Here is a 19,406-nt window from a genome sequence, read left to right as displayed (position 1 = left end):
CCTCAAGGATCTAGAACTAGAAATACCATTTGACCCAGCCATCCCATTACAGGGTATATACCCAAAGGATTATAAATCATGCTGCTATAAAGACATGCACACGTATGTTTACTGCGGTACTATTCACAATAGCAAAAACTTGGAACCAACCCAAATGTCCATCAATGATAGACTGGATTAAGAAAATGTGGCACATATATACCACGGAATACTATGTAGCCATAAAAAAGGATGAGTTCATATCCTTTGCAGGGACATGGATGAAGCTGGAAACCATCACTGTGAGCAAACTATCGCAAGGACGGAAAACCATACACTACATGTTTTCACTCATAGGTGGGAATTGAACAATGAGAACACTTGGATACAGGGTGGGGAACATCACACACTGGGGTGTGTCATGGGGTAGGGTTAGCGGGGAGGGATAGCATTAGGAGATATACCTAATGTAAATGATGCGTTAATGGGTGCAGCACACCAACATGGCACATGTATACCTATGTAACAAACCTGCATGTTGTGCACATGTACCCCAGAACTTAAAGTATAATAATAAATAAAATAAAATAAAATTCTAACTTTGGTTATGAAGTGAATTGACATTTTATGCACGCCTGTTGGTGGGTAATCTGAAGCCAGGTTAGTCAAACGAAGGAATTCTTAACAAGGTGATCTTGTAAAATGCACCATTGATAAATCATCTCTAGTTACACAAAAATAAAGATTGTTCAATCTTGGCAGAAATCAAGGCCTGGCAGAAACATTGTACCAATAGTTAGTTCTCTGTGGCACACATCAGAATTGCCAACTCAACTTTGGCAAGACCTATCTCCCTGGAGCTCCACCTTTGGAGGTTAAGGAGTGAAGTCCAAGCCCTCATATGTTTAGAAACATAGACAGGTATTTCTGATGCCCATGAGAGGTAGAGCTGCTGCTTTACACTTTATACACATTCACTTAGCCTTGTTGTGGATCATGATCTTGCTCTGTCACTCAGGCTGGAGTGCAGTGGCATGATCTTGGCTTACTGCAACCTCTGCCTTCCAGGTTCAAGCAATTCTCATGTCTCAGCCTCCCAAGTAGCTGGGATTACAGGGGCAAGCCACCACACCAGGCTAATTTTTATATTTTTAGTAGAGATGGGATTTCGCCATGTTGGCCAGGCTGGTCTCGAACTCCTGACCTCAAGTGATCCACCCACCTCGGCCTCCCAAAGTGCTGGGATTACAGGCGTGAGCCACCATGCCTAGCCATCATCTGCCCTCTATTTTCAGGAGCAACTTCAGAGATGACATATTGAGAGAACCACAGAGAATGAGGGGTGGCATTCAAGGAGTTTATAAGTCTGAATGTTCTTAGCCTTTATTGATAGCTGAATCAGCAGACCTGAGTGGACTTCTCTCACACTGTCATGCTTTCCTACTTAGAAGTACCCGTGGCCTGCTCACCTGTGACTCTACTGACCTCAGGACCTCACTGGTCAAGGCATGTAGGGACCCTGGTAGGAGCCTTGGTAATGGTGAAATGATCCTATCATTACACTATTTATGGAGCAACAACTTTATACAGAGAATGAGCTGCTTGGCTTTTTCTCCCAGTGCCCAGGATGCTGCTGATGTGGCCGTGTAATAGCATAATTTTGGGTGTCCTCAAGGACAGAACTTCCCTTTGGAATAATGGAAATTAGAACAACGTACTTCACAGGGGAATAAATATTAATGACTGCTATGACTTTCCTTAAGAAAGAAGAAAATATGCCATTGTTGGTTCCCTCTTGCATCATTTCCATAATTTGCTTTTGTACTGTGAATTTAGAGGAAATGAGTGATGCTGGTGTTTTGTTTCGCTTGTTTGTTTGATGCTGGGGTTTTATGCGTTGTACACTTTTTACCCCTTACACTGTGTCATTTAAATGCAACAAACCTGCAGTAAAAGTCCTTTATTGGCATCTTCATTCAGATGAAAAATAAATTAAATAGGAAAGATTTTTAAATGGTACACTTGTATGGGGCATTTACCATGAATAGAGCTTGTAGGACTGGAAATTGCTCTGTGTGAGTCACAGAGTAAGTGGTGGGTGAATGTGAAGGCCTAGGACATTACTATACACTACTGTAGACTTATAAACACTGCACACTTAGGCTACACTGAATTTAGATAATAAAGGCTATCTTCAATAATAAATTAACCTTAACTTACTGTAACTTTTAGATTTTATAAACTTTTAAATTTTTTAACTTTTGAGTTATTTCGTAATCACTTAGCTTAAAATACAAGCACATTGTACAATTGTACAAAAATATTTTCTTTCTTTCTATTATTAGTATTCCATAAAGTTTTTCTATTTTTAAATTTTTAAATATTTTTCTTTTTGCTTTTTAATTTTTTTGTTGTTAAAAACTAAGACACAGACACACACATCAACCTAGGCCTGTACAGGATAAGGATCAATATCACTGCTTCCCACTGTCACATCTTGCCCCACTGGAAAATCTTCTGAGATGACATGCATGGAGCTGTCACCTCCTATGATAACAATACCTTCTTCTGGAATACCTCCTGAAGGACCTGCCTGAGATTGCTTTACAGTTAACTTTTCTTTAATAAGTAGAAGAACTACACTCTAAAATAATGTTACAAAATATAGTTAGAAAACACATAAACCAGTGACATAGTCATTTATTATCAAGTATTATGTACTGTACATAATTGTATGTGCTATACTTTTATGTAACTGGCAGTACAGCCAGTTTGTTAACACCAGCATCACCACAAACAGGAGCAATGAATCATGCTATGACATTATGATGGCAATGTCACTAGGTGACAGGAATTCCTCAGCTACATTCTAATCTTATGTGGAACCACCATCATACAGGCAGTCCATCATTGACCAAAACATCACTATGTGTTTCATCACTGTATATCTTTATGATAATTTCAAATTTAAAATGCCAAATATTATTAATAATGATATGACTACTGAAAGTTTTCTTTTCTTTTTTAGTTATTTTTGCCCTTCAATTATATTCCACCAAAGATTTACAGATTGTGGCTTTTTTTTTTTTTTGAGACGTAGTCTCGCTCTGTCACCCAGTCTGGAGTACAGTGGCACAATCTAGACTCACTGCAACCTCCACCCCTCCAGGTTTAAGCAATTCTCTGTCTCAGCCTCTGGAGTGGCTGGGATTACAGGCACGTGCCACCACACCTGGCTAATTTCTTGCATTTTTAGTAGAGACGGGGTTTCACCATCTTGACCAGGCTGGTCTTGAACTCCTGATCTCGTGATCCACCTGCCTCAGCCTCCCAAAGTGCTGGGATTACAGGCGTGAGCCATCGTGCCGGCCTTTTTTTTTTTTTTTTTGAGATGGAGTCTCACTCTTGCCAGGCTGGAGGGCAGCGGTACAATCTCAGCTCACTATAACCTCTGCCTCCTGGGTTCAAGCGATTCTCCTGCTTCAGCCTCCTGAGTAGCTGCGACTACAGGTGCACGCTATCACACCCAACTAATTTATTTTTGTTTTTAGTAGAAACAGGGTTTCACTGTGTTAACCAGGATGGTCTCGATCTCCTGACCTCGTGATCTGCCTGAATTTTTTAAGTCATTTGAAATAATTCCTTTCTGTATCACAAGCTTGATTAACAGGTTGATTTGCTTTTTTATTTTAGTTTCTATTTATTTTAGTTTTATTTCTATTTTAGTTTCTATTTAGATTCTTTTACAAAATGACTTTCATTTGATAAGTAGGTAAAATATTTCCAGGGTTCAAAGTCAAATCCACAAAACATGGTATATTCAGAGAAATCTAGCTTCCATTCTGTTTTCTCTACCTTTTTTCCCCTCTGCCCTCTATGTAACTATAAAATTTTTTTGTTTATCCTTCCATTTTTTTTATTATCAAACATGTATATGTTCATATCCCTCACCTTTTAAAAATAAATGATAACATACAATACATATATTTTTCTCTACTCAACTTTTTTCACTTAACAATATATCCTGGCAATTACTCTCTGTAGCATATAGAAAACAGTCCTAACACTTTGTTATAGCTCCAAAGTACTCCATTGTGTTAATTCAGCTAGACCTCTAGGAATGGACAGTTGTGTTGTTTCCAGCCTTTGACAAAGCCAAGGTTTTTGAGAATGGAAGAATGACTAGTAGTGTTTAATGAATCTGAGCCATGCAATAGAATAAAGACAGAAAAGTATTTATTAGATTTGGCAATACAAAGGTCAATGAAATTTTAACCAGGAAAAGACTGTATATATACAAGAAAAGACTGTATATATATATATATATATACACCCAGCAGTAAGCAATGGCCCTGTCTTAGCAAGAATAGTTTCAATGGCATGGAGCAGACAGAAGTTGGATTTTAGTGGGTTATGGGATGAATGTGACTCACAAAAATGAAGACAGTGGGGGCATAAACTACTCTTTCTGGAAGTGTGAATGAGAAGAGAAAAAGAAAATGGATAAAACTAGATAAATATTTAGGAACAAGAAGGGTTTTATTTTTGTGGCTCTGTTTTGTGTATTTATAAGTTGTGTGCATATGTGTATATTTTTAGGACGTTTACTGTTCGGGGGAAGGAGTCAATGGAGAGAAAGAGTTGAGACTACAGGAAAAGGAAGGTTGTTGCTGGTGAAGAAATTGTGCAATTCTTCATTTTTTGAAGAGAAGACTCCTGAGGTTATTGAGAGTATGGTTGAAAAATATAAAGGTGTCCACCTCCTAACATCATTCTCTGTTACGTTACTCTGTTTTATTGTACTTATAGCTTAGATCTTGTGTTCCAGCGTTCATTCTTGCTCTCCTCAAATAAAATATCATTGCCAACTAAAAGTGGAAGCTTCTTGCTCACTGCAGTCATGCAGTGCTTAGAACTGTGCCCAGCACGCAGTAGGTACTCATTAAACATTAGCCAACTAGTTAATACTGTTGTTTAACTGTCATCAGGACTTTCTATAGTAACGTTCCCATGTTTTTACTTACTATTTTGTCTCCTGTGATTTTACCCGAAGCATACCAACTTAGCCGTGGCTTTTGGGGACAATACAACCCATTTGAAATGGATACAATTTGAGCTTAAGCACCTTAAGAAGAAACCACAAACTTGGTTGGATGTGGTGGCCCACCTATATCTGAATCCCTGTGGGTTCTACCCAGCATTCTGGGAAGCCAAGGCTGGAGGATTGTTTGAGGCCAGGAGTTCAAGACCAGGAAGATCCTATCACCATTTAAAAAAAAAAAAAAAAAAAGAGCTGATTGTGGTGGCATGCACCCGCAGACCTAGAACTACTAGGGAGGCTGAAATGAGAGGATGGGCTCAAACTCAGGAGTTCGAGCCTGTAGTGAGATGTGATTGCACCACTTCACTCCAGCTTGGGAGACAGAGTAAGACCTCAAAACAAACAAACAAGAACAACTTCAGGAAGTCTTATTTAGGCAAAATGGAGCCTCCCTTGGTTAGCTGGGGAAAAAAGTGATCACCTTGTCTCAAATGGAAAAGCACAACATTAGCCTGTCTTTTGAAAGATGAAGTAACTAAGGGTATAAACTGATACAGAGTGGAATAATCTTTCGGGAAACCAGAAGAAGGGCATTTTCTCATGAGAGAGAGACCTTTTGTGATCCACAGTTATTGCAAATAAATTGCAGCCTGTGGCTGTTCCACTATGGTAGTATCCGAGACTTTTTAATTTAGTGGTAAAATATTAGCAAGCAAATTTGGCCACAGATCTAAGGCCAAATCTTCCAGTCCACGTTTTAGATAATAAAGATCATATTTAGACTTTTATCTCTCTGACTTCTGATTTTTGTTTGTTTTATTTTTTTTGGGACAGGGTCTGCCACCTTGGCTGGAGTGCCCTGGTGCAATGATAGCTCACTGTGGCCCTTAACTCCTGGGCTGAAGCAATCTTCCCGCTTTAGCCTCCCAAAGCGCTAGAATTACAGGCATGAGCCACTGTGCTGGGCCTGATTTTGGTCTTTATTTGGCTTCATACTTAGGAGAGCAAGCAGGTGTCATTTGTTGACCATCCTCTAAAAGCCCTCAATAAGCAGTGTTCAAATATGTATAATTCAGCTGCATAGCCAAGCCTTTCAGACTGATCAATATGGATCATCTTTTTATTAAAGAAATTCTTCATCATAGCTACTACAGTTGGATAACACTAAAGGAAGTCATACAAAGCGAGATTTTTCAAAGAAACATCTAAGGTACATGTTGCAACTCTAACTGATACATACCTTTGTTTCCTGTGCTTCTTTCTGTACATCTTAAACACCGTCTTGGAGGCAAGACCCCTTAAGTAGGTTCATGCTCACAAACCCTTGAGGCTTTCTTCTTAATTTCCAACTCAGCTCCTAAAATCTTTCTTCTTATTGCCTTCTTTCAAGCCAAAAGGAAAGTATTCTTTGTCGTTATCAATGCTGTGCTTTTAAGTACCTGTTTATATTCTAAAGAAAAGGGGAAAAGACCTATTTAGGAAGCTCGTCCTTGAGAGTGAAGAGCCATTGACTCTTCCTTACAACCAGGAGGGGACAATATTACACTTTACCCTTTTCTCAGGATTAAATTTGGGAAGAAAAATTATTGTAAGGTATTTTTTTTCCACCTCAGTAAAATTACACCTTAGAAAAGCTAATGGTCTTAGCAACAGCTTGATATCACAATTGCTTCAAATATAAAATTAAGAAGCTATTTCTGAATATATCTGAATCTTTCTAGATCAGAATATTTTAAAATAAAACTTTTAAAATGTCTAGAACAGAAATTCACAATATTTTATGACTCTCCTAACTTACTACCAAGAAACAACTTGTACATTCTCTGCAGAAAGAATAAAACTCAATAGAATAAAGAGAGGAGGATTATTAAAACACCAAGTATTTCAAAAGATTACTTACCTATGTGTTAATAAGTCTCAACCAGTAAAGTCAGAAATAAGTGGAAAACGTAGTAAGACAAAAAAAAAAAAGCCTTCAGTAGCAGGGACTCCCAGTTATCTATCCAATATTCAGTGGTGTGCTGGTAAAAGTTTAGCAACTGCCTCTCCACAAAAGAGAGCAGGGCCTTAATTTTCAGTGTTTGACAATTTTTGCAACGTAAATACTCCCATCATGGCCAATTTCAGGCTAGCAATGTGTTTAATAAGCTTGCAAAAAATCTGAAAATGTCACCACCAGCTCTCACAGCCAGTACAAGACATTTGGAGCACACCACTGCATTCATCCTTTACCTTCTTTCTCACTTTGTCATTTTGTTGTCTGGATTAAAAATAGTTTGCTTAGATTAAAAACCAAAAATGATATTTCCTAGCCATCTTTATAAATAGGAAAAGTCACATGAGAGTTCTCACCAAGGATGCATTGGCAGATGTTCTAGTAGTGATGACAGCCTATCACCCATGGCGGTAGGTGGTGTCTTCCTTAAAGGGGCTTCAGGCTTGGTCCATCCCTCTTTTCCTTGCCTGTTTATTTTTCCTGTCCAGAATAAAGAGGTGACTGGAGCTGCAGTGGCCACTTTATAATCAACAATGAGGGAGAGGCAAAGGGAATCACAGAGACCTTGGACTAACACCTCTGAGTCGATTACTGGGGGTTTTTAAAATTTACCTGACACACGTTCAAACCCCTGGTTTGTGCCAGATATGGTCCTGAGCTGCCCTACTGAACTGTCCCTGAAATTCCTTTTTCTGGTCTCTTTCTACAAGTGATAAAGTAAATCCTATCTTGCTTAAGCTGCTGTTATTCAGGTTTTGTGTTAAATGTAGCCAGAGCCAATCTTTCAGCATGGAAAACCTTGCCAATGGATGAAGGCCTAGTGAAGGGAAATAACTTTTGAAAGCAAAATTGTTAAATAACTTTTTCTGGAAATCATGTGATCATTAAACTTTAAAAAAGGGACTAATCCACTAATTGAGTCTACCTAAAATACTTCACTTAAGTACAACACTATCAATGTCCAGTGAAAAGAATATTGGCTACATTTGCTGAACACATATATATGCCAGATACTTCATTAAATACTTTAGATGTATTAGCATACTTGCTGTGTGACCTTGGCAAGTCACTTAACATGTTGGTGTTTCAGTTTCCTCATCTATAAAATGGAAACAGCATAGTATCTATCTCATAGGATTGATCTGAAGAAAAAAGGAGTATATAACATATATGTAAGGTGCTCAAAACAATGTCTGGCAAACAGTAAACATAAGTGTTAGCTGTTATTATCACTATTATTATTGTTTCTCACAAACCCTATTCAATAAACACTGATACTATCCACAGATAAGGAAGATGGCATCTACCTTGTATGGAGATTTGAGACTGAAAGAGATGATGCCTCTCAGGTGTTTAGTATCGTGACAGGTAAGTGCTCTGTCAACTCTAGCCATTATAAGTTTGATATGTAACAACACTTGAAAAAGGCTCTCATTTCAATTTTATTTCAGTACTTTCTGGGGAACAGGTTGTTTTCATTACATGGATAAGTTCTTTAGTGGTGACTTCTGAGATTTTGGGACACCCATCACCTGAGCAGTGTACACTGTACCCAATGTGTAGTCTTTTATCCCTCACCCTCACCTCCACCTTTCCCCAACAAGTCCCCAAAGTCCATTGTATCGTTCTTACATATTTGCATTCTCATAGCTTAGCTCCCACTTACAAGTGAGAGCATGCAACAATTGGTTTTGCATTCCTAAGTTATTTCACTTAGAATAATGGTCTCCAACTCCATCCAGGTTGCTGTGAATGGTGTTATTTTGTTCCTTTTTATGGCTGAGTAGTATACCATGGTATACTACTATATATATATGTGTATGTGTGTGATATATATATATATATATATATATATCACTTTTTTTTTTTTGAGATGGAGTCTTGCTCTGTCACCCCGGCTGCAGTGCAGTGGTGCAATCTCGGCTCACTGGGCAACCTCTGCCTCCTGGGTTCAAGCAATTCTTCCACCTCAGCCTCCCGAGTAGCTGGGATTACAGGTGGCTGCCACAATGCCTGGCTAATCTTTGTATTTTTAGTAGACACGGGGTTTCTCCATGTTGGGCAGGCTGATCTCAAACTCCTGACCTCAGCTGATCCAACCACCTTGGCCTCCCAAAGTGCTGGGATTACAGGGGTGAGCCACTACACCCAGCCCACATTATCTTTATCCACTTGCTGGTTGATGGACATTTAGGCTGGTTCCATATTTTTGCAATCGCAAATTGTGCTGCTATAAACATGTATATGCAAATATCTTGTTCACATAATGACTTCTTTTCCTCTGGGAAGGTACCCAACAGTGGGGTTGCTGGATCAAATGGTAGTTCTACTTTTAGTTCTTTAAGGAATCTCCATACTGTTTTCCATAGTAGTTGTACTAGTTTACATTCCCACTAGCAGTGTAAAAGTGTTCCCTTTCACCACATCCATACCAACATCTATATTTTTGATTTTTAAAATATGGCCATTCTTGCAGGAGTAAGGTGGTATCTCATTGTAGTTTTAATTCGCATTTCCCTGATAATTAATGATGTTGAGCATTTTTTTTCATGTTTGTTGGTCATTTGTATATCTTCTTTTGAGAATTGTCTATTTATATTTACTTAACCCACTTTTTGATGGGATTATAATTATTATTATTGTTTGCTGATTTGAGTTCCTTGTAGATTCTGGATATTTGTCCTTTGTTGGAGGCATAGTTTGCAAATATTTTCTCCCACTGTGTGGGTTGTCTGTTTACTCTGCTTTTGTTAGGTGAATTTAGGAGCAACATTTGAACAATGGATATAAAATGATTGAATTAATAGAGATCAGATAAGTGAAGAGAATGCTGTCAGTCTATATCAGGAGTCCAGTAGCAGTAATATTCTCTGTGATGTTTTGGGGAATAAGGACACTGAAGTATTGAAGTTTCACGTGGCAGGAAAGTGAGTGAGAGAATAAATTATCCTCAAAGGTTTGTGTCTAAATGCTACAAATACTTCCTGACTTCACTGACAATGTAGCATAAGACAATAATTCCATTAAGCAAAGAGTATAGAATGCCCCATGTATTAGTCTGTTCTCACACTGCTGTAAAGAACTACTTGAGACTGGGTAATTTATGAAGAAAAGAGGTTTAATTGACTCACAGTTCTGCAGGCTTAACAGGAAGCATGGCTAAGAGGTATCAGGAAACTTATAATCATGGTAGAAAGTGAAGGAAAAGCAAGCCACATCTTACCATGGTAGAGCAGGAGAGAGAGAACCTACATATGCTACACTTTTAAACCATCACATCTCATGTGAACTCACTTGCTATTATGAGAACAACATGGGGGAAATCTGTCCCCACGATTCAATCACCTCCCACCAGGTCTCTCCCCTGACATGTGGGGATTACAATTCAACATGAGATTTGGGTGGGGACACAGAGCCAAACCATATCATTCTGCCCCGTCCCCTCCCAAATCTTATGTCCTTCTCACATTGCAAAATACAATTATTCCTTTTCAATAGTCCCCCAAAGTTTTAACTCATTCCAGCATTAACTCAAAAGCCCAAGTCCAAAGTCTCATCTGAGACAAGGCAAATCCCTTCTGCCTATAAGCCTGTAAAATAAAAAAACAAGTTAGTTACTTCCAAGATACAATGGGGATAGAGAAATTGTGTAAATACTCCCATTCCAAATGGGAGAAATGGGCCAAAACAAAGGGGCTATAGGCCCCCATGCAGGTTCAAAACCCAGCAGGGCAGTCATTAAATCTTAAAGCTCCAAAATAATTTCCTTTGACTCCATGTCTCACATCCAGGTCACATTGATGCAAGGGGTGGGCTTCCAAGGCCTTTGGCACCTCCTGTGGCTCTGTAACTCCAATGTCCCTGTGGCTCTGCAGTGTACAGCCCCCTTTGGCTGCATTCACAGGCTGGCATTGAGTGCCTGCAGCTTTTCCAGGTGCACAGTGCAAGCAGTTGGTGGACCTACCATTCTGGCGTCTGGAAGATGACAGCCCTCTTCTCACAGCTCTACTAGGCAGCGCCCCAGTGGGGACTCCATGTGAGGGCTCCAATCCCACATTTCCCCTCTGTAGTGCCCTAGTAGAGGCTCTCCATGAGGACTCCATCTTGACAGCACACTTCTGCCTGGACATCCAGGCATTTCTGTACATTATCTGAAATCTAGGCAGAGGCTCCCAAAGCTCAGCTCTTGTCGTCTATGCACCTGCAGGCCCAACATCACATGGAAGCTATCAAAGCTTGGGGCTTGCACCCTCTGAAGCAACAGCCCAGCCTGTACCTTGGCCCCTTTTAGACATGGCTGGAGCTGGAGGGGCTGGGTTGCAGGGCATCATGTCCCAAAGCTGCATAGAGCAGCAGGGCCTTGGGCATGGCCCACAAAACCTTTTTTCCCTCATAGGCCTCCAGGCCTATCATGGGAGGGGCTGCTCTTACATGCCCTGGAGATGTTTTCCCCATTGTCTTGGCTGTTAATATTTGGCTTTTTACTTATGCAAATTTCTGCAGCCAGCTTGAATTTGTCCCCAGAAAATGGCTCTTTTTTCTTTTTCAACCATATGGTCAGGCTGCAAATTTCTAAACTTTTATGCTCTGTTTCCCTTTTAAATATAAGTTCCAATTTCAGACCATCTCTTTGTGAACACATATGACTGTATGCTGTGAGGAGCAGCCAGACCACATCTCAAGTGCTTTGCTGCTTAGAAATTTCTTCTGCCAGATACCTTAAATCATCTCTCTCAAGTTCAAAGTTGCACAGATCTCTACAGCAAGGGCACAATGCTATCAGTTTCTTGGCTAAAGAATAGCAAGAGTGACCTTTACTCTAGTTCCCAGTAAGTTTCTCATTTCTATCTGAGATCAACTCAGTCTGGACTTCACTATCCATATCACTATTAGCATTTTGGTCAAAATTATTCAATAAGTTTCCATGAAGTTCCAAACTTTCCCACATCTTCCTGTCTTCTGTGTGCCAAATTGTTCCAACCTCTGCCCAATACCCAGTTCCAAAGTCACTTCCACATTTTCAGGTATCTTTATAGTAATTCCCCACTTTCCTGGTACCAATTTTCTGTATTAGTCCATTCTCACACTGCTATAAAGAACTACCTGAGACTGGATAAATTTATGAAGAAAAGAGGTTTAACTGACTCACAGTTCTGCAGACTAAACAGGAAGCAAGCCTAGGAGGCCTCAGGAAACTTACAATTATGGTGGAAGTTGAAGAGGAAACCAAGCATGTCTCATTATTGTGGAACAGGAGAGAGAGAGAGTGAGGGGGGAAGTGCTATACTTTTAAACTATCACATCTCATGAGAACTCACTCACTCTCACAAGAACAGCATGGGGGAAATCTGCCCCCCATGACCCAATCACCTCCCACCAGGTCACTCCCCTGACACATGGGGATTACAATTCAACATGAGATTTGGGTGTGGACACAGAGCCAAACCATATCACCCCACAAATTTAAGAAACTGGAAATACAAAGTTTTGCTGTCATCATAATGTTTACCATAGAATTTTCACATGGAACTTTGTAATGTATAGACTGTTACAAAACTCTTAGGAAAAGGGCTGACAACTTTTTATTAATTCCTACAATTTATAATTAGATCTGAATTTCAGACTTGGGGGCAATAATGAGGACAATTACTATGAAGTACGCTGTAATTAAGAAAAAATACCAATTTGTATTTGACCACAACAGTTGTATTAGGGATTTATTCTTTCAGCAAATATTTGAGCGTCTGCCATGACAGGTCTGTGCAAACTTTGGGCTTGGAGATGGGAACATAAACTAGATACAGCTCCCACCCACATAGTACTTAGAAGAGCAGTGGGGTTTTCTCACTGGATACTCAACAATTTGACTAAATACATTTATAATTACAGAGAGCTATAACTCCTTTGGAGCAAAGGGTGTGATGGGAGAATAAAGGATTCCAACAACAACAACAACATTTTTTTCAGAGACAGAGTCTTGCTGTTTGGCCCAGGCTGGAGTGCAGTGGCATCCTCACAACTCACTGCAGACTTAACCTTCCAGACTCAATCCATCCTCCCACCTTAGCCTCTTGAGTAACTGGGACTATAGGCGTGTACCACCACACCTGGCTAATTTTTTGTATATTTTGTAGAGATGGGGTTTCACTATGTTGCCCAGGCTGGTCTCAAACTCCTGACCCCCACCTTGGCCTCCCAACGTGCTGGAATCACAGACATGAGCCACCATGCCGGGCCAGCATTCCTTTTAATATGAAAAATAACACACCAATGATCCTTGGCAGGCTCATTCCAGGAAAACTGAGTCACTTAAATTCCCTGAGGGAGCTGAACTATAAATCATTACATTTATTTTTCTATTGAGTAGAATCATCTCTTAAAACGGGTTTTTGGATTTACATTTTGCTTATATAAAATTTGCAGCCAATTTTAAGAGCTTCTCTTATCTTAAGTGATTAGTAGCTGATTTTTTCCCAATAAACTGATTACATAACATAATTAATTTGCCTTCAGTTCCTCAATATCTCCTTTTCTGGAAGGATCCTGTCCTCCTCTCTACCTCAGCCATACACTATCTCTGGTCACACCCCTACATCTTGGCATTGCTCAAAACTGCCCCAGCATCATGATTTCAATTTCAAGTATCTCATTCCCAGACTGCTTCCCAGCTTTTGGGAAAGGGTCCCAGCTCCAGTAACTCATGGACCCCACTGGGACCTTCACTCGGTGGATCCTATCATCTTTCCAACATTTCACATTACTATACGTTTTCGCCTTCTTCCTATCACAGACCCCCACAGTCACTCCATTGCCTATACCTTCTGCTGTCTGATGCCCTTTCCTTCCATGACATACACCTGCAAAACCCCAGCCCTAGTGAAACTCAGCTCTGTCCCCTTAGGTTAACCGAGGCTGGAGAAAAACCCACAGCCATGCTGACTGGTCTTACTTTAAATTCATGGCCACTAAACTGGGCGTAGTGGCTCATGCCTGTAATCCCAGCACTTTGAGAGGCTGAGGCAGGTGGATCACCTGAGGTCAGGAGTTTGAGACCAGACTGGCCAACATGGTGAAACCCCATCTCTACTGAAAATACAAAAACTAACTGGGCATGCTGGTGCATGCCTGTAATCCCACTTACTAGGGAGGCTGAGGCAGGAGAATCACTTGAACCCGGGAGGTAGAGGTTGCAGTGAGCTGAGATCGTGACAGTGAGGCAAGATCGTGACACTGCACTCCAGCCTGGGTGACTAAGCAAGACTCCGTCTCAGATAAATAAATAAAGTAATTAATTAATGGCCACTAACCTCAAATGGACACTTAATAGTAGCAATCCTACCACATTTCCGGAGTTCATTTGCTTTCAAACACTCTTAGATGACTGTTAGATATCACTCCTCTCTTTTCCAACCTCCAGCATCTCTTCAATCCCACCATTCTCAGGAAGCAGGTTCCCTGGCAATTTCACCAAGATGAGAGTGTTGACAAGAGACCATCCGTGTGTTCTCACCTCTGCAAGCAAACACCAGCTTGTGTGCATCTGGGTCCACATACTCTGCCTTCCCTCCAGTCACTAGCTTTTCCTACATCACTGCACTGTCCCCAAGCCCGCCCCCCGGCTTTTCAGTGCATGCATAAAGTAGACTCAGCTTCTAGGTCTTTACACTTGTTCTTCCTTCTGCTTGGGAGGTTGGGAACTCATCCCTCAAGACTGTGTACTGTGCTTCCTTCCCTTCCTTCAGGACCTCTTGCAATGAGGTTTCCTCTGTCCCTTTAGAAATAGTCATCTCTCCCGTTCTCAATCCCTCTTCCCGTTTTTTTCCATCATTTGTACCACTGTCTAGCATATTTGTGTATTTATTTATTTAATTATTTATTTTTTGAGATGCAGTCTCGCTCTATCATCCAGGCTGTAGTGCAGTGGCACGATCTCAGCTCACTGAAACCTCTGCCTCCCGGGTTCAAGTAATTCTCCTGCCTCAGTCTCCCAAGTAGCTGGAACTACAGACACATGCCACCATGGCCGGCTTTTTTTTTTTTTTTTTTAGTAGAGACAGGGTTTCACCATGCTGGCCAGGCTGGTTTTGAACTCCTGACCTCATGATCCACCTGCCTTGGCCTCCCAAAGTGCTGGGATTACAGGTGTGAGCCACCATGTCCAGCCATGTATTTATTTATTTATTATCTGTCTTCCTTGATGACGGCAGGGATTTTTTTCTGTTTGCCACCATATCCCCTGCTAGAACAGTGCTTCATTTACTCATTGATTCATTCAACAGATATTTAATATGCTCCTATTAAATACCAGGCACTGCTTAGGCACTGAGATTATAGCAATGAACACAGTAGACCAAAAATCCTGCTCTTTTGGCTAAATAATATGGAGACATTTGAGTGAAGACTTGAGGGAGATGAAGGAGTGAGCCATGTGGACATCTGTGGGAAGAGCTGTCTAGGGAGTAATATGGCTTGAATGCATCCCCAAAGTTTATATATTGTAAACTTAATCCCCAATGCAGCAGTGTTGAGAGGTAAGAACTTTAAGAAGTGATGATGTCATGAGGGCTGTTAAGTTTAGACTAAAGCTGCCGCCATAGATATATATATATATACTTTTTTTGTGATGGAGTTTTGCTCTTGTTGCCCAGGCTGGAGTAAAATGGCGCAATCTCAGCTCACTGCAGCCTCCACTTCTCGGGTTCAACTGATTCTCCTGCCTCAGCCTCCTGAGAAGCTGGGATTACAGGCATGCGCCACCACGTCCAACTAATTTTGTATTTTTAGTAGAGACGGGGTTTCTCCATGTTGGTCAGGCTGGTCTCAAACTCTTGACCGCAGGTGATCCACCCACCTTGGCCTCCCAAAGTGCTGGGATTACAGGCGTGAGCTACCACGCCTGGCCCATACATATTTTAAGTTAAGCCTAAAGATTTCTCTGGACACAGCAAACTGTAACCTAATTGGATATGCAAACAGATTGTAACCACCTCTTGTACCAACCACAGAGTTTTGGTCAATCACAGGCAGCCAACTGTTCAAACTGTGTTAAAATAAGGCAAAAATTTAGCTCTAACCAATCCAGTTTTTTTCTGTACCTCACTCCATTTTCTGTCTCTTTTCCTTCTCTGCCCATAAATATCATCTGACCCTGTGGCAACCCCAAAGTTGCTCTGAAACCATTCTGGTTCTGGGGGCTGCTCAGTTCTCAAATTGCTCTTTGCTCAATTAAACTCTGTTAAATTTAATTTGCGTAAAAGTTTTTCTTTTAACAGGGATCTGCCCTCATGAATAGATTAATGGCACTACAGGAGTGCGGTTTGGTATCTTAGGAGTGGATTACTGATACAAGTATGAGTTTGGCCCTTTTCTACCCTCCCTCTCATGTTCTCTCTCTTGCTATGTGATGCCTTCTGCTATGTTGTGATGAAGGAAGAAGGCCCTCACCAGATGCAGCCTCTTCCCAGAGACATGAGCTAAATTAACTTCTATTGTGTATAAACTACACAATAGTTTGTATTAGTGGTGGTTGCATTAGTCCATTTTCATACTGCTATGAAGAAATACACGAGACTGGGTAATTTATAAAGAAAACGTGGTTTAGGGCTGGGCACAGTGGCTCACGCCTGTAATCCCAGCACTTTGGGAGGCCAAGGCAGGTGGATCACCTGAGCTCAGGAGTTTGAGACCAGCCTGGCTAACATGGCAAAACCCTGTCTCTACTAAAAAATACAAAAAAAGATTAGCCAAGTGTGGTGGTGCATGCCTGTACTCCTAGCTACTCGGGAGGCCAAGGCAGGAGAATTGCTTGAACCTTGGAGGTGGAGGTTGCAGTGAGCCAAGGTTGTATCACTGCACTCCAGCCTAGGTGACAGAGATTCTGTCTCCAAAAAAAAAAAAAAAGGTTTAATGGACTCACAGTTCCACTTGGCTGGGGAAGCCTCACAATCATGGCAGAAGGTGAAAGAGCAGCAAAGGCACATCTCACAGGCCGTGCAGGGAAACTGCCGTTTGTAAAACCATCAGATTCTCGCAAGACTTACTATCATGAGAACAGCATGAGAAGAACCCACCCCCATGATTCCATTACCTCCCACCAGGTCCCTTCTATGACACATGGAGGTTATGGGATGAGATTTGGGTGGGGACACATAGCCAAACTCTATCAGTGGTATTCTATTATAGCAACACAAAATGAGCTTAGAAAGGGAGGGAATAGCTAGCACATAAATACTGAGGTGAGAATGTGCCCAGATTGTTCCAGAAGAGTGAGAATGTCAATGTGACTTGGGGAAGTGAGCAAGAGGAAGAGTAGAAGTGCAGGTCAGAGTGGTAAAGGAGGGGGGAGGAAAGATTATGTAGAGTCTTGTGCTCATTATAGGAACTTTTATTTTGAGTGAAATGAGGACCCAAGGGAGGATTTTTTAAAAATTTAATATAATGCTATTAATATACTGACCATATTTAGGCTTTTACAATGGTCTCATCAATGTCCTTTTAAAAAGTATATCCAAATTTTTATTAGCATTTAAAGAAGTAACTTGCATAATGGGCAAAATCAAATTTTATTGCATACATAATAATATTAATAGTTATTTAAGACTACTAGGACTGCACTAAGAAAGGCCATCTAGGCTGGGTGCAGTGGGTCATGCTTGAAATCCCAGAATTTTGGGAGGCTGAGATGGGCGGATCACTTGAGGCCAGGAGTTCGAGACCAGCCTGGTCAAAATGGTGAAACCCTGTCTCTACTAAAAATACAAAACTTAGATGGGCATGGTGGTTGGTATCTGTAGTCCCAGTTACTCAAGAGACTGAGGCAGGAGAATTGCTTGAACCCCGGAGGCAGAGGTTGCAGTGAGCCGAGATCGCGCCATAGCACTCCAGCCTGGGCGACTGAGCGAGACTCCATCTCAAAATTAAATAAATAAATGCCATCTATAGATTTTTAAAAAAATTAACAGCTTTAAAATGACAGTTTATAGCTCCCCCTCCCCACTCAGGATCCAATCAAGGTCATATACTGCATTTCATTGTCATGTTTTTTTAATAGCTTGAGGTAAAATTCACATACCAAATGATTGACCCATTTAAAGTGTACAATTTAAAGGCTTTTGGTATATCCACAGAGTTGCGCAACCATCACCAGAAACTAGTTTCAGAACAATTTTGTCACCCCATAACCTTTAGCAGTCACTCCTCAGGTTCATTTCCCCAACCCTATGCAAACCACCAAACTACTTTCTGTCTCCATAGCCTTGCCTACTCTGAGCATTTCACATATGTGGAAGAATACAATGTGTGGTCTTCTTTCACTTCATATGTTTTGAAAGGTTATCCATGTAGCATGCATCAGTATCAGTACTTCATTTCTTTTTATGGCTGAATAATGTTCTCTTGTATGGGATACTTTATACTATTTATCAAGGGAGGGTTTTCAATAGGGGAGTGGCCTGATCTGAGTGGCATTTAACAAGGTTCACTTTCCTGTTGTTCTAAGGAGCAGAGGATGATCAACTGCGTCAAACGCTGCTTTTAGGGAAAATAAGATGAGGCCCACGAATTGACCAGTAAGTGCTCAAATAGGTTGAGGGAAAAAGGAATTTAATTAGAAGGCATATTCTGACTGCTGGGAGTGATTTTTTTTTTTTTTTTTTTGCTTCATGTGAAATTTATTCCTCAAAAAAAAATCATTCTTGTCTAAACGTAACTCAACATTATAGTAATTGTCCAAGATTTTATGCAGTTTCAAGAGTTAGCCAAGAGAAAAGTTGACTCTTAGAAGATATTTTCAGTGTCTATGCAGATCAGGTAGGTAAGAGTTAAGTGCGACGGAGTTGGCATCATCTAAAAGACTGTAGAAATTGGACCAAAAATGTGGAGTTTTAAAGCAGTATCTCCTTGTGGCATGTCATGTAGGGCAACAAGGTTACCTACTCGAATCACTGGATCCTGAGTTGACATAAAACGCATCTGTTGACTCACGGTTTGTATAAGCACGTGCAGTAGTTACTAGGCTATCCAATTCTGCGTACATACAACTTCTGGGGCGTGCAAATTATTGGAGAGTGCCTGAGGGGCAACGAAAACTAGACATAAAAGAGCGCGTCTCCAAAGATAACTGTCAACATGCACTCCACGTTTATAGAACGATTCGGTGGGCGCGGTGGAAGCATTAATGAACATTTCAGAAAATAAAAACATGGAGTATCGAAATTCACTTGCAGATAATGGACCAAGTCCGCTCCACTGGGACTAAAAAGGCAGGGTTAGGAAAGCCTGAACGCCGCTACACTGTTTTTTCTCCAGGAATAAACGGGGCGTGGGGCTGCTGGTAGAAGGGGGTGGCTCCCGCCGCTCCCCCGCGCCGTCCTCCGGCCCCGGCCGCGCTGC

The 19,406-nt window shown here is 40.9% G+C and overlaps 1 pseudogene; it reads left to right on the top strand.

The window, feature by feature from the left end:
* Window positions 1-19,406, top strand: part of LOC105522737 — a 39,667-nt pseudogene that overhangs the window by 11,009 nt on the left and 9,252 nt on the right.

This window comes from Colobus angolensis, unplaced genomic scaffold, assembly GCF_000951035.1.
Source record: "Colobus angolensis palliatus isolate OR3802 unplaced genomic scaffold, Cang.pa_1.0 Scaffold111, whole genome shotgun sequence".
NCBI classification, from domain to species: domain Eukaryota; kingdom Metazoa; phylum Chordata; class Mammalia; order Primates; family Cercopithecidae; genus Colobus; species Colobus angolensis.
The sequence above is the reverse complement of the archived record's forward strand: the minus strand, read 5'-3'. Positions and strand labels throughout refer to the sequence as shown.